Genomic DNA, 14362 nt, shown 5'->3' with positions numbered 1-14362 from the left:
CACATTCATATAGAAGGGGGCTTTGTGACATCTGAGAGTGGAGAATCCTATTGTGGAGCAATTGGGAATATTGAAGATTCAAGACAACATCACATCAATAAAGTCTTGGGGATTTATTTTATTTTCTTGTGTTTTTGAATTTGCCTTGCTAGGCTAAGTTTCTATGTAGTTAAGGTCTTTTGTTATGAGTTAATTTGTCTTGAAAATTCTTCCTTCTTATCTATGAATGAATTTATCCTTTCTTAATACGTTCTATGAGTTTGCTCCTTATAGATTGATTTAGGGGAATTGTATGAAAATAGAAATGTTGGTACATGAACCCTGAGTTGATAAATTCTTCATAATCCTTGTGATCTAGGAATAGACATAGAAAAATTATGCAATCTTTAGATTCTTGATCGTAATGCATATTTTCTTGGGAATAAACGGGGAACTAGGGTTCTTTCAAGATTTCATAGAATTAGGGTAACAAGAGATTAAACCTTAATTAGTTTAGAAAGAATTGATTGACAAGATATAAAGGACGTTTTATAATTTTGTTTGACTTATAATATAAAGAAGAGAATGGGGAAAATCGAACCCTAACTACACGCGTTTTTGATAGTTAAACAACTTATCTCTATAATTATTTTAATTTTGAATTTACATGTTATTGATTGTTTTTAATTTCAATTCATTTGATCTTAATCATGGTTTTCAACTAAATTATAAATAGTGAACTAGTGCTTGAAAATCAATCTTCGTTGGAACGATCTCGTACTCTGGTACACTTTATTACTTAACGACTGGTGCACTTGCTGAAGTCGCAACAAGTTTTTGGTGTCGTTGCTAGGGATTTGACTCTTCAACATTAGAAGTAGCTAAAAGCCTTTTAGATTGGACGTTTTTAATTTTCTGCAATTTATTTTCTACATATCTTCTTAATTTTCTGCAAAAATTTTCTGCATAATTTTTTGTTTTCTACATTTTTCTACAATCTATTAACCTCTCTATTTTTTCTGGTTTATGTGAGGTATTGTTGATGATCTTTGCAATTTGACCCGAAAATAAGGAAGACATCTACGAAACTTAGAAAAAGCACAAAAGAGATAAGAGCAAAGGAGGCTTGAAGTTCTACGGAACCAAAGAAGGAAACAATGGCAGAAAATAACCAAATAGTCAATCCCTCGAGGACATTGGGAGACTATATCTCTCCAACTGTAGTTTCTCAGACTGGGAGCATTGTTAGACCAAACGTGGATGCTAACAACTTTGAGCTCAATCCAGCTTTGGTGCAGTTGGTTCAGAAAGAACAATTTTCTAGAGGGAACACAGAAATCCTTATCTACATCTTGAGAATTTCTTGCTTTTATGCGATACTCTCAAGATGAACAGAGTTATCAGAGATACAATCTTGCTCTGACTGTTTACACACTCTCTGAAGGATGATGCCAGAAGATGGCTACAGTCACTACCTCAAGGAATCATCACCAACTGGAAAGATCTACAAGTTAAATTCTTAGCTCGGTTATTTTCATCTTCAAAACGGGCTACTTAAGGAAGACATATCGATATTCAAACAAAAAGAGACAGAGTCTCTTTATGAGACTTGGGGGAGATTCAAAGGATTTCTCAAGAAATGCCCACAGCATGGTGTTGAAGCTTAGGAGCAGGGAAAAATTTTCTTCCAAGGGATGACGCCTAACACCAGAACTTTGGTCAATGCTGCAACTAGAGGTTCTTTGAAGATGAAAACTCCTGAAGAAGCATTGGAGTTACTTGAATCTCTTGCTTCCCAAGAATTTGATAATGCTCTAGTGCAAGACAAAAGAGCTAAAATTATGAAGCTAGAAGGGTATGATGCATTTCTATTGGGTGAAGTAGTTGAATCGATTATTTATCTTATCAACTGGACTCCTTCTCAAGTTCTTGATTTTCACACATCTTAGCAAAAGTTGGGCTTGTTTTGTGCCTTATCCCATATGCCAAATCTAGAATCCCTCATCTTTGGATGTATTGTTTATCCTCACATTCCTAAAATTCTATGGACTTAACTAGATCCTTATGTCATGCGGTGTGTCTTCTTTGGCTATTTTAATGTTCAGATGGCTATCATTGTTATGATCCTCTCACTCGAAAGTTATATGTCACCTTGTATGATTCCTTTGGTGAATCCGAGCCTTACTACCATTATGATCCTTCTAGTGTCTCTCTTCAAGGAGGCGACATTGTATGAAGAGAATACACTGATGCGGGCACTATGCTCAAATTATGCCATTGAAGAAGCATTTGAGGGATTGTAATAACACCCTAGATCAAAGAGTCCTCCCAGAATACTCCATATGATGCTTCCACTTTAGAACCTTTTTCCTGGTACCCACTTTGTTTTAACAAAGATATTCCTAGAAAACATATTAACTTGATATCAATGACATTGTCAAATAGCACATTTATAATTATACCTCTCCTAAAATATTGTCATATTTCTATGCTCAAATAGTTGATCAATTGTCCAAAGTATATATTTCTAGTAGTGTGCAGAAAGTGTTAGTTGACCCTAAGTGGAAAAAGGCAAGGAATCAAGATATGAAAGTCATACAAAAGAACATAACTTAGGAACTTGTCTCATACCCAAAGGAAAAAAATAATTAGATGTAAATGGGTCTATATAATAAAACTTAAGGCTGGTGACAACATTGATAGGTACAAAGCAAGACTTGTGGAAAAAGATACAAAATTATAGGGTGGATTATATGAGACTTGTGAACTAGTAGCAAAGCTAAACATTGAGGTCATCTTTTTATATCCATTGCAACAAATAGGGACTGGCCCCTACAACAGTTTGATGTAAAGAATGCCTTCCTAAACGACAAATTAGAAGAAGTGTACATGGAACTACCCCCGGGAACCAAGCATGTAGGAAAGATTTGTAAATTGAAGAACTCCTTATACATGTTGAAAAAATCACCCATAGATTGATTTAGTTGATTTACTGCAAAAACGAAGGTTATTGGATATAAGCAAAGTAATTGTGATCACGCCTTGTTTGTAAAACACAAGAAAATGAAGGTAATATCTCTCATTGTATACATGGATGATATGTTTCTAATAGGTGATGACATAGAAGAGATGGAGATCCTACAAAAGTACCTGGCAACCAAATTCAAAATGAAAGTTCTAGGACAACTACACTATTTCCTAGGTATTGAAGTATCAAGTTTGGAAAAAAGGTGTTTTTATCCCTTTGTGGAAGTATGTCTTGGATCTATTGATTGAAATTGGAATGCTATCCTGCAAACTATAACACCACATGTGCACCTGATGTATTATCATTGATTATGGCATTAAGCGTAGCTATATTTATTTAATATTGCGGAATTCATAAATAACTTTTTTTTCTTTTTCTCTATAAAATTCATTTCTTGTTCAATGATACTTCCCTAATTATTGATCACATATTAGTTAGAAGTGTCCTACATTATCCTACAACCCCCTAAAATGTGGCCCACATAGGCCAAAAGGGGCAAAACTCAATATTAAAGTGCAAGGTCAACACGTTTTAGCGTGCTCCTATATGTGAAATTCCTCTTGCTTAGCGTGCTGTAGAGCGCTCTAGCGTGTTGTAACACACATAACAGGTATTCTTTCACCCAATTAGCGAGTTATAATGCGTTTCTAGAGAGCTTTAACGCGCTCGAAGGGTTGCTTATTGTCTTGAATACTCATAGCACGTTTTAGCACACTCGAGTGAGCATTTTCGGATTCCTTTAGCGCGTTTAAGGGGTTGCCTACTGTCTCAGAGTGCGTTTTTGTGGGCTCCCTAGGAAATGAGATGGTCCTTTTGGTTCGTTTAACTACCCTCCAAGGTATCTATATATTTTTAAAGGTACCTAACAGATTATATGACCATCTTCCATGAAAGATATACATCAATATACACAATTAATTTATGAGTTCCTAACCATTGGCATCAAGCCATCAAAATCATTCACAATGTATCATCCATATAATCCTTATAATGTGATTCTTACATAAAGCCATCCACAATTGACAAATCAAAATGTACATTTCTTATTATGTTCAAGATCACAAAATAAGCCTATTGGCTCTCTTTTTTGGCATAGGTACATGCATGACTAATTCTACAACACCTTGTAAAACATGAGTCCCATATACATCTCAAAATATAGTCCTATTATATTCTTATGCCAAAAAGGGTCAAATCCAAAATATTCATGACATAAATCCTTAAGTTGACCTCTTGCCATGGGAAATCTCATCTCCACTTCTTGGTGTACCTGAAATATAAATCCCTATGCAGGGTGAGATAATTATCTCTATAAACTAAAGGTCCTTAGAAATTGCTCCACCCTTAAGTTCACTTTCATGATATATATGCATTAAATAATCATGGCATCTGTAACACCCCATTACATACCGGTAATGTTATCATCAATTATGATACTAACTGCAGTTACAATCACAACAGTTCATTTAAAAATACGAAATTTTTTTTACTTTTATAACGTTCTCACTTTTGAAACAATTGTATTAAAACATTTTACGAACTGTGGTCATAACTGAATTCTTAACGCGAAATATAATTGTTATAGCTTAACATCATACAACATGGTTTTAAAGTTGCTAAGTGGTTCCCATAAACCAACAAAGCTAAATATTCATTTTATTCATATTCAACACTAAATGTCTTCAGCTTTTTATTGCTTTAGGAATTATATAATACCTCTATGGTTGTCATCTATTGCTATATTATATATTTCTTTGTTAGCTTCGCGTGGGTTTAAACCGCGTTTAATTTGGAGCACCGTAGCTCAAGTTATGAATTTTCTAAGAAAAAGATGTTGAAACTCACAGGGCCCCCACTGATAGCGCCAACCTGGCGCTAATAGCACCATGAAACAGTGTTATAGCGCCAAGGATACGATTTCCCACTGTTTGGCGGCACTAATAGTGCCACCATGGCGCCAAAAGCGCCGTGGGTCGGGAGATATGCATCAAAACAGGGGATTTCAACCTACTTTGGTGTTTCCTCCATAATTTAAGTTATACTAATCCAATTGACATAATCTTGGTCTCATTAGAAAGCTAAAAGAAATATCTATAACTTCCAAGAAGGCCAAGGGATCCACTTCTATCATATGGTATATGAAATCTGGACAACACTCTGTTTATATTTTCAATAATTGTCAATTTTTCAGTCATATACCTAATCAACTATCATCCCACAAAATCAAACACTCCAACATCTAAAATAGGCCTAAGGCGCTTCCATCATGCATATATTTTTCCATAGATATATCATTTACATTATCTATATGATTACATATATATGATACCTCAGTTGGCAATTTTTACATAAGCTAGAGTACCAATATCTCAAATACATCAAGTGGCAATGGATATGTCTGATGCTCACCAATAACTCAAAATAACATGTGAGACATGTATATACATGTACCCAAAATACAAACCATGATCAAATGACTTAGAACTAACTATGAACAACGAATGCATGACAATTATAACCTCATGCAATACCATGTTCATAACTTAAGTCCATGATACAAAATAATGGTATAATGTGCATCAAATGAAATCTATCCAGAATGCTATATACGCATATGCACTCCATATATCCATCTCCACCTCTAAGCAGGCCTTTTACCCGATGCTCCAATCTGATCAATAGTACCTTAAATGGTGCCTCGAAACTTGGGGTGAGATATACATATATATCTCAGTAAACCAAGGATCCTGAAGTGTCAATCATCTTACTGGCTCACTCAATGTGCATGCTATGATAAACATATGAACAGTATAACATACAAAATCATATCAATCACTGGGCTCACATCCAAGAACATCCACACAAGGATTCATTCAAGGACCCTATTATACAACTCCCGGGAACCTTCCTTGTGCCTCTCCCATGGTTGAGGTGACTCCACGGCAAAACTCGACTGGAACTCCCAACAGAGACCTATCCAGCGAAAGTCCAATGTTTGGATCTCCTTAGTACCGCTCCCAGAAACAGCCCCACGATAAAACCCGACCGAAACTCTTCAAAGGAGCCTATTCCAATGAAGTCCAAACAATCAAATCTACTGGCCAGATATCAAAATAGAATATCACACAACATGCCACACGCATGTCAATCAACATGTTAATAATGCATGAACATACTCTATAATGCAGAATCAAAGAGTACACATCCAACTACTACCCCCCAACTTGGGCGTGGTGAAACACACCATGGGATTAACCCCAGGACAACAAAAGTTTACCTGGAAGAACTCCTTATAGCAAGCTCTTCAACGTTAGCTCCAAGTTCAACCCTCTTTTATGGATTTCGAGATAGGCAACCTACATTGATCAATGTACCCTGATCAACCATATGTTTCGCAAAACACAATTAATACCAAACCACATAAGAATAAACATTAGCCCTAAACCCTATGCACATGGCCAAATTACACATTGCCATAATTCAAGGTTCTCTCATTCACATTCTTTTTTAATCTCTCCAATAATTTATATTTCATCTCCAACAACCACATTTATTGATCATAACCACAATTTCCCTCAAATGTGCTTACATAGCCACTAGTGACAACATGCAAGGTCCAAGACAATTTCAATAGTTCAAACATGTTTCATGTTAATCCAACATCCATATTAAATTCCCCAATAACTACACATAAGGTCCATCAACCACTATAATTTTCAACACTTTCCAACCATAAATTTCACTAAGTTAAAATTTACATATCACTATAAATTTTATTGGTTCAATCATCATTATACATCATTTTAAGCATTTAATTCCAAAGGAGACATACCATTTAATGCTCCTAACTACCACAACTCATCAACATATAACCAAACACTCATCCATTTTATGACTTCCATGAAAACTCCAAGAGAGTGTAGAAACTTTCCACCAATGGTCTTCAAATGATCCTAGGATATGTTTCCAATCAATTTATCGAGCCAAGAGAGCTCCAAAGTTACTCATTTACTCAACAAATTCAAAATGCTCAAGGAGGAAGAACTTTTCACACAATGCTCCTCACAAGATGCACTCAACATGGAACACACTCACAATCTCAAGGGGAACAAGTTTGTAGTTCGTAGTTTCTCATAAAATGGATCTAACTCAAAGTGGAATTTGGGTAGTTCTAAAAGCCCTAAAAACGATGGAGAGCTGCGAGAGGGATAAGAAGAGAGGAGAGAGAGTGTGCTGAAAAATGACCCCTCCACATTTGTTTGAACTTATTTATGTGGGAGGTGGATCCCACTTATCACTTAACTCACTTAAACCTACCCATTTAATTCACCAAATTCACAATCCATTAATTTTACCATAACCCTACATATTTTATTCCCTAGGTCAGTATTTCCAATGTTACTCTTACCGATAAAATTATACCACAGTATTTTACCCGGTGAAAATTACTATTCATCAAATTTCTCAAAACATGCCTACGGACTTCAAATTTCATTCTGAATCCATTTTTGGTATTATTTTCCTTAAATTAAGCTCTGATTTATCATTTCACTATCTAGGGTTACACAATTGGTAAATTATCATCTTGTCCCTAATGGGTATTTTGACCCCAAATTTCAGGATTTTCACTAATTGAACCCTCTATCCCTCAATTAAACATTTGATATTATAATTAATTATGCGAGGTGTTATATCATTTCATTTATAATAGCACTAGACCCTTTCCATTGGCCAACTTGCCAAACACAGGAATGCTCATATTGTCAACCACGAGAAATTTTCTCCACGCAACTCTGATTCCAAGGAAAGTCCATATTTCATATTCTCTTGGCCAGGGAATCTCCTTAATCATGCATTTATATATAGCATACATTATCATATCATGCATCACCACTCATTTAAACACACAATGCATATCAATCCATAAAATCATTACTCCTCATGCAGTATAGTGGAACAACAAAGAGGATTAACTCTAAAGTCCATGAGTTTACCTCTTTGAAGTTATATCATCTAGATTCTTCTTGACCCAAGAAATCCATTATCACCAAAATCACCCACAATACCTATTCAAAGGGTGTGGTTCCAATTAATACATATGTATATACATTAAAATCAAACTATGTCCTTTAATATTAACAATATCATAAATTTAGGGATTTACCACAATTCTTGAAACCCCAAAGTGGAACCCTAAATCAAGGTTGGGTCCAATGGAGATCTCTTTACAAATCAACCACTAGGGTCAACATTCCTACATCAAATGAGCATAACCTAACCATCAATTCATTACTTCCAAATCACAATTCATAACCCAATTTCTCATGAACCCTAAGTAAGAAACTTCCATGGAAGCTGAAAATGAGTTAGGATTTCTTACCTCAAGGCTTCAACCACTAGAAAAGAGAAGTCTACAAGCCTCCAAGAGACCAAAACCTCCTTCCTTGACTATCCCCTAGTGTTGTATAAAAATAGGTATAATTTTGGTGGTTTATTTTCTCTCAATAAAGCTCCTAGGTTGAAGACAATATATGGGTCTCTCTCAAAGTGAAGAGCTTAGTGAGTTGCAAGGATGAAACCAAGGATTTCTCACTTAGCAATGGAGGTAGCGAAAATTTCTATGGAGGAAAGGGGAGGGTTGTCGATAGAGAGGAAGAAGAAAATGGGATGAGTGTGTGTGTCTTGAGGATTTTTAATATACTTTGGGGTGAGATGATCATTTTTCCCTTAACTCCTATCCTTTTTTACAATCCAATCCTAGGCAATCTAATTGGGAACCTTAACTTAATTGGTTCATGAAAAGTGTATTACACACTTAATTTATTTTGGATCTCACCTACTTTGCATAAATTGTATAACCAAGCACTTGTATTATTTTCACTTTTGTCCCAAAAAGTGATTTGACTCTAAATTTAGCTTTTCCTCTAATTGACCCTATAATTACACCTTTTAATATCTAATTAGTGTAATTTAATTATTCGGGTTATTATATAAACCGACTGAGACTTCCGCAATAAAAGGTTACACAAATGCAAATTGGTTAGAAGATCAATCCACAATGAAGTCTACCTCAAGATATCTCACATTTATAGAAAGAAATCTTATCACGTAGAGGAGCTAGAAGCAAAAGATAACTGCTTGATCTAGTGAAAGAAGCATAATTTTAAGGTATGCCACAAGGCGTGTGTCAATTTTTATGGATACAAAGAGTTCTGGAATATCTAAGAGTGGTATGTTCTAAGCCTATGGACCTATTATGTGATAATAAAGTCGTGATCCAAATTACCCGAAATTCTGTCAAATATGATCACAGATCACACCAAGTATATTGAGGTTGACAGTCATTTTATTAGAGAAAAAGTTGGATCATGAGAGTTCTCAATTAAAAATGAAAACCAAGTCATGGATTTATCATGAAAGACCTATCATGTAGTAATTGACAAATTAGGCAAGATAAATATCTATGGGCCAACTTGAGGGAGAGTGTTGACCAATTAGATATTGATTCCTTCCTAAAATAAAGCAATTAGTGATATGATTGAGGGTGAGATCAACCAAATTATTTTGACCAATAGAAAATTAGAAAAAATTTCATTATCATCATGTCCCTGATTTATGGAAATCAATTAGGATTAGTTTCCATTATCAATTATGATTGATTTTGTAATTATTTAGCCTTCTTTTTCACTCATAGATTACCTATATATATTATCAGAAAAATATTTATGCAATTAATGCAGATAAGTTATCTGTATTTACTTCCAAAATGACGTCGTTTTGGGATTGAAATATTAGAAAATTATAATTATAAAGACTATAATAATCCTAAAATAAATTAAAATTACAAAAATATCATGATTTCTGCCCCAAAACGACGTCATATTGGGCTTACTGCAGATAATTTATCTGCAATAACTGCAGAAAAAGCGAACCCATATATTATATGAGAAAAGTGTTTGTCCTTTTAAATGACACAACTTATGTCATTTCTCTCTCACAAAGAGGTGGGATCTACACATTTATATTTTTTGTCCACTCTCTCTCCTCCTTTATCGATCTCTTTCTCTCACTTAAAATGACACAACTTTACATCCTTTAAAATGATACACACTTTTCCCATATTATGTTCACTCGCATTTGATCATTAATAAATTATTTATCTATGTATCTGTATTGTTGGGATCTATAAGCCCACTATGTTCCCTTCGGGGATAGAGTCATTGTATGTGTTATACCTCTAGCAAAGGTAAAGACCAAGCTAGAAGATACAATCCCAAGTATAAAGCTAACAGATGATAATGGGGGTAGGATGTGTGTGTATGTGACTCAAGATAAATGAGCAGAATAACGATACATAAGATACCCTTCCTTGTGTGTGGGAAAGGGTATTTATAGGTGAAGGAAAGGTCGATCCTTCCTGGGTTGGTGAGAGGAGGTCAACCCTCCTTAGGATCAGTTAGGGGTGGCTGACACTGCTATGATAGCAGTGATGCGACCTCTGCGTCTGGCGACGCCAACGTATGATGGTAGGGGGGATACCACTTATGATGTCTGAGGCGGTCTCCTAGGGAGTTGGAATCCCAAGGTAAGTCATTTTGGTGTTTCACCTAAAGAATGCAATCGCCTTGGGGGTAGAGAGGCTGGTGAGTTGGTAGGACTGAGTGTGAACAAGAGAAAAAGGATATGGGCTTAAGTCATTGGTTAATATGGCGTTGGGCCATCCGGAACAATATCTTTTGAATTTCAACACTTATATTGACTACTTGAATGCAAACAAATTTATGAAATAAAAACAAAAGAAAAATATATTAACAGTTTTCTTGGATTTTCAAAAATTCCGACTTCTTGACAATACAGGAGGGACAATGGACCTTGTCTTTTTTTTTTTTTCAAATAAACATTATCGTTCAATCCAAAGTAATACCTACCGTTTGAAGATGTGACAAGTGATGAAAACGTAGGACATAAATTATGGGGTAAATGATAAGGACCCACCATGACTTTTTGTAGAATTTGGAGATAACTAGGTATCTTCTTCGATGCTCCTAGGTTTCTGATCTTCTATAGTTTTTTTTTTTTTTTTTTGAGTTACAGATCTTCTATAGTTTTAGATAAAAGGAAAATAACCTTACATCATAGAAAGAAAGAGGGGAGAGTAAACAACGATTTTTATTTATTTTTTTATTTTTTTGAAAATGTAAACAACGATTCTATATGTAGAGTAAGTGCAATATATACCTTCAAACTAATCTAATTAAAATGTAGTACACTATTAAAAACAGAGAGGAACACTTTCTTTCTCTTTTCTTTTCTTTTTTTTCAACAATAGCATTAATGGATGCTAGTATACCATAAATTGCCTTATTTGTTATGTTAGGGAGAACATAACAGGAAGACATAGTAGGCGGTGTAAGATTTGATTTCTTTAATATATTCTTTTCCAATTTGATTAGCCATTCCAACCTCACACTTATCATTTAAAAAAAAAAAAAAAAAAAACCAGTGAGAAAAGAAGAAAGATCCATACTTATCTCTGTGACTCACAATATATAACAAAGGGAACAATAAAGATAAACTCGAGACAGCGACTGCATCTTACGAATAAAAAAACTATGACAAGTCCCAACTCGTTGATATTAATGTGTGTGCTCCTTGCCCTCTAATACCTTTCTCTTATCATTTTTTTTTCCTTTTAGTTAGTGGTTAAAAATTATGGCTTTATTGATATATAGAAGTTATCTACATTTACTTCTAAAATGACATCATTTTAGGTGGAAAAATTAAAATATTATAATGATAAAAATTGTTATAACCTTGAATAAATTATAATTACAAAAACACATTGATTTCAATCTCAAAAAAATATCGTTTTGGGATCAACACAAATAATTTCTTTGTATTCACGGCAAAAAAAAAAAGAACCCAATAATTATATATGGTCATTTTTTTTTTTTTGGTAAAGATATATGGTCATTTCATTTAAATAAGAGATTAATATTTTTCTTACAATAAGAGATGAATTTATCTCATACACTATAACGTTGTTTTGGAATTTTAAAAAAAAATGCAGGGTATTTTAATAAAATTGATGATACAAGAGAAATAAATTTTTTAAAATACTTTATATATATTTTTATTAAATCCTAAAACGATATTATTTTGAATTGCAGAAGAAACTTATATAATATAATAATTAGGTGATAAAAGTTCTTATATCACAAAAGAGGGGGGAAAGCAACAAAGGTGATGAAAAAGATCCATATGGTGCCACAAAGGAGTTCTTGATAAGTGAAAGTTGACTTTATTAGACACCTTAAATGGGAAATGTTTTGGGTCTTAAATACAATTAGCCGGCTTATGAAAATGAAGCTCAAAGCAGAATCTGCATATCAGCGATTGAATTCCAATGACTCGGAGAGCCAAATCTTTATAAACTATTTCTTTTAAATTTGTTACTATATTTTAACACAGAAATTCCTATGGCCGGCCATAGAAACAGCCCAAACTTGAAGCGTGAAGGCATTTAGACGTGCATTGTAGTGTAGTTACTGTATACCAAAGGGCTAAAGATTTGACTTGTGATTTATCATGGCTAGAAGTTCTAGTTTAAATGGTCCCATCTAATTACTGTATCATCTCCTAGAATGATTCTATGAATGTGACATAACTAGCTTAACAAGTACTACAAAGTTTCATAAGCTGAATTGGCCTTCAACTTTCCAATTTGCCTTTTGGAAATTAATATAATTAAAATTCTCCGTATGTAATGCAATTATGTCGGGATTTAGGTGCTAGTTGAGAAACATGCATGAGTTAATTGATCAGTTGAATAGTGTACATAATTATGAAAAATATTTCTAGTACTCATGTAGTATTGGAGACTCGGTATATCACTTATTAAAGTTGAAAAAAAATAATTTATTTAACTTTAATTATTTCACACCACCCTTTTTTTCTTTTTTCTTTTTTTGGTAAACCACACCACCCTTTTATGTTTACTGTCACTGGGTTTAATTTTTTCTTATTTTTAGTAAAGGAGTATTATTCAGTTTGGACAGCTGACACTATAATTAGTAGTCAAAATTGAAATTGCTTTGACCATATTAATTACTTGTATGATATTAATTAGCTCTTTTACTCTACATGTTTGGTCTGTGAAAGTTTAATCATTTAATGAGATTTTAGTTCGTCTGGCTTACTTGTGAGACAATTTAGTGATAAATATAGATTAATTTTGAAATTTTAATAGAAGCATGAAGGAAAACTATGATTGATAACAAGGTCTAGTAAACAGGCATCTTTTTATTAGGAGTTACTAATTAATTGCTGCTATAAGAATAGGTAACCGTTTCTCTAATGCCAGCTAAGCTAATTATGACACTTAATATATGGTCAAATAAATTATGGCGCTTAATACAAAAAAATAATAAGAAAAAGGTCACACCGTAGGCACGAAGGAAACTAATTATGAATAGTTAATGTATGTAAATTTCTTTTTATCTACACCCCACCATCTCATTTTACATGGGCAAACCGAAAAGTAAATAATTTAAAAGGATGCTGGAAAAAAAAAATTCAAAGGTTTTAATATCTTGAAACAAAGTGTAAATTACTTAAACTAAAAAGAATCAATTGGTTAAGTCAAATGTAATTATCAAGGGGCAGGAATGTTTTAAGTGATGAAAACAACTATTAGATTCACACATAGCAAATCCCATAGAAAGAAACGGGAGATTCTTGAATAACCAAAGTTTTCAATAGAAAAATGAGGTTATTCCTAATGGGAGGCACCTCTCACATGAGTTGATGGGCCAGAGCCAACTCATGCACCATAAGACTAACTATACAAACTCAGGACCACCTTTCATTCAAATATCAAAAACTTACCATGAAGAATCCACTTCCACTTGCAATAGTGAGGATAATATAATATGAAAACTGTTAATAAACTTTACCACTAATAGCTCCATGGCTGTTAAAATATTGCCATTTGTTTGGCCATGTTCTCCATACATCACCCTCCTCAGTTTGACAAACTTTGAATGAGCAAAAAGGAGAGAAGAGGAAGGTAGATGTTGAGATATATAGTCCCACATTGATTGGATGGGCAACTAATATGACATTTATAAGGCCTTGGGCACTCCCACCCCTTGAGCTAGCTTTTAGGGTGGTGTATCCCAAGGTTCTTTACATGGTATCAGAGCCTCACCGTCCCCCGTTTTAAAAAGTGGAATTAAAATAAAAAAAGCACAAAAAGGTAAACCAAAAATGGGCCTGTGCAATTTCCACGCTTCTAGCCTAAAGGGCTCTTGCGTGAGGGGGCGTGTTGAGATATATAGTCCCACATTGATTGGA

At 34.1% G+C, this 14362-nt stretch overlaps 1 non-coding gene across 1 annotated transcript; it reads right to left on the bottom strand.

Moving 5' to 3' along the window:
- Window positions 1-1529: 1529 nt before the first annotated feature.
- On the bottom strand, window positions 1530-1636 carry LOC133295606 (small nucleolar RNA R71). The gene has a single exon (XR_009749373.1). It is a non-coding gene; the product is annotated as a small nucleolar RNA R71 (small nucleolar RNA).
- Between the last annotated feature and the right edge of the window lie 12726 nt (window positions 1637-14362).

The sequence above is a fragment of the Gastrolobium bilobum genome, unplaced genomic scaffold (genome assembly GCF_033153095.1).
Source record: "Gastrolobium bilobum isolate Gb01-03AN ecotype WA unplaced genomic scaffold, APGP_CSIRO_Gbil_v1 utg2393, whole genome shotgun sequence".
In the NCBI taxonomy this organism is placed as follows: Eukaryota; Viridiplantae; Streptophyta; class Magnoliopsida; order Fabales; family Fabaceae; genus Gastrolobium; species Gastrolobium bilobum.
This window is presented reverse-complemented; position numbering and strand designations above follow the sequence as displayed.